Here is a 2,500-nt window from a genome sequence, read left to right on the forward strand (position 1 = left end):
CATTGCACGCATCGATGATCGATTTCTCGACCTCTTGTGCTAGGTGTTCGACTTCCCTGCGGCAACCAGTGCCGAGGGGTAATTGCCTCGCGCCTTCAAGAAGAACTTGATCAAATCGCTCCCAGTTCGCATGCAACGTGCGGAATCGAGGCTGTGGGCTTCGATTCTCATTCACGTCCGTGAACTGTAAGACAAAATCAATGAGTCGGTGGTCACTGGAGGTCCAATCCTCGTGAACCGTCCAGTTTCGCACAATTGTCGCCATGTCTGGAGTCGATAATGTGACATCGATCCATGACTCACCGGCAGGGCTGGAGTATGTAGGAATACTCCCAGCCTCGTTCAAAATCGTCAAGTCGTGTAATGCGATAAACTCTTCGAGTTTCTCGCCTCGCGTGTCCGGTCGAACGCTTTCTCCCCCCCAAAGGTGGGATTTGGCATTGACGTCCGCGGCTATCACGACTCGACGGTGTTGGAGAGCATCGAGTGTCCTCTCCAAGCGTGCCAGACTTGGTTCAATGTCTTCCGAGCATTGAAAGTACTGGCTAACGAGGTAGAAACTACCGAAGGGTCCGCTAATGCAAACGCAGGAGGTGTGAGTATCACACAGCTGTGTGATTTTTACCACCGAGATGTCCGGGTTTCTGACCACTATTGCGGCCATAGCCCGTTCATTCTCGGCGATCACCTTCGCCGTGAGCCCAAAGCCTGGAATCTGTCCCTGAAATTGGTAAGGTTCCTGCATGAGCAACACGTCGATCTCCTTTGCGTGCATTAGCTCGCTCACCTCACCATGAACAATTAGCGCACGCCGCATATTATGCTGCGCGATGCGCAATTGCCTTAGAGGATTCTCCGGGTCGTGTCTATCCATAATTCGTACGAGATACTGCTAGATCGAGTGCTGCCTGATAGGCAGGGCAGTTCTTGTCTCGTGACTTATGGTCGTGCTTCTTGCCTCTTGCTTTACAGTTCGAGCAAGTTGGGGACTTACTCTTCGCTGTACAAGAGGCAATGGTATGCCCTTCTTCGGAGCAGTGACCGCAAACCTCGTTCTGCGCTTTACAATGTTTGGCCATGTGGCCAAACATTTGACACTTAAAGCATCGTGTAACAGAGACATAGTCCTGCACTCTGCATGCGGACCAGCCCAGGTACACTCTGCCCATGCTCTTCAGCCGCTGGCGAACCTGCGGACTGACTTCCATGACCCAGTTGGCAGTGTCCTTTTCCTTCGGGCCGGTTGCAAACCGGACCTTCAGGTTGGACGACACATCCCCCTGGGTCATATCGCTGAGGTTTTGCTTCCAGATGCTGGAAGAAACCTCCTCTTTCCTCATCGACTTGGGAACGTCGTACACTATAAGTGTAGGGTTCCTCAAAGTCGGTAGAGTAGCTGAAAGTCCTACTTCTTTCAGCTTCGCGCAGTTGACGAAGGCCTTCAGATCCTCCTTGCGCTCGGTCTCGACGGCTATGCCACCGGAGTGGATGCGTCGGACAGACCTAACGCGGATCTTGGCTTTCGCCGGCTTAACCAGTGACAGAACAGTTTGTTTGGTGACTTCACTGTTCTGTCCTTTCCCTTTCTGCGGGAAAATACGCACCACATGTCGTGGTGGTTTAACCGCTTCCGGGGAAACTCGATTGGCGTCGACCTTTACCGCTTGCGCGTAGGTCGTCGCCGCACGAACTGGTGCGGGTTTCGCAGTCGGACGGGAACCCGTCGTCTGTGAAACCGTCGGGGCAACCCTCTCCGCGATCCTCTGGGAGGCTCTCACCTCTTGCCGGATCGCCGCGAGCTGTCCTTTTAAGAAGGAGTTCTGGATAAGAACTTCCTGGACTAGCTCGTAGAGAGCTGCCGCGTTGCCAACGATCAAGGCTCCGGTTTCCTTGCTGAGCCTGGATTCTTTTCCAAGACAGCTGGTCCGGATACCCTTGAACAGTTTCGAGGCCTCTCCACTAATTTTGTCGAGAGGCCTGTTCGAAGGACCAGGTGCCGCCTCCGCCGACACCTTTCCTGGCATTTTCTCCCCGCTTTTTTGGGCTTTCTCGGCCCTTTGCGGTTTCTCCTTCTTAACGACGGTTACCCAACCGTTGTTATCTACTTCATGGCCCTTTCCTCCGTCCGAAGACGTGGCGTTGCCTTCAGAAGTTGCCTTCGGCTTTTTGGCCTCCGGCTTCTTCGGTGGTGGAGTTGTACGGGGTGGTGTCCCCGATCCGTCCTTCTTGACATCCTTTTTGATCGCAGGGGATGTCTCACCTGCCGGCTTTGGTGGTGTTGTAGCCGTCTTCCGCGTCGAGGGTCTGGTGCAGGGGGGCGTTTTAGCGCCCTTACCCACTTCAACCTCCTTCGCCTTTTTCTGGGGTGGTGAAACCACCCCAGCTCTCTTACTCACCGCCGTCGTTCTGCCGGGAGCAGCGACAGCGGCCTCCTTCGCTCCCTTTTCCCCCTTGCGGGGTACTAAGGCGTCTATTTTAGCAATTTTGATTTTAGGATCCA

At 54.2% G+C, this 2,500-nt stretch overlaps 1 pseudogene; it reads right to left on the reverse strand.

Annotated features, from left to right (window-relative positions):
• Positions 1–2,500, reverse strand: part of LOC143350501 (large subunit ribosomal RNA) — an 11,003-nt pseudogene that overhangs the window by 3,801 nt on the left and 4,702 nt on the right.

This window comes from Colletes latitarsis, chromosome 14 (genome assembly GCF_051014445.1).
Source record: "Colletes latitarsis isolate SP2378_abdomen chromosome 14, iyColLati1, whole genome shotgun sequence".
Taxonomy (NCBI): domain Eukaryota; kingdom Metazoa; phylum Arthropoda; class Insecta; order Hymenoptera; family Colletidae; genus Colletes; species Colletes latitarsis.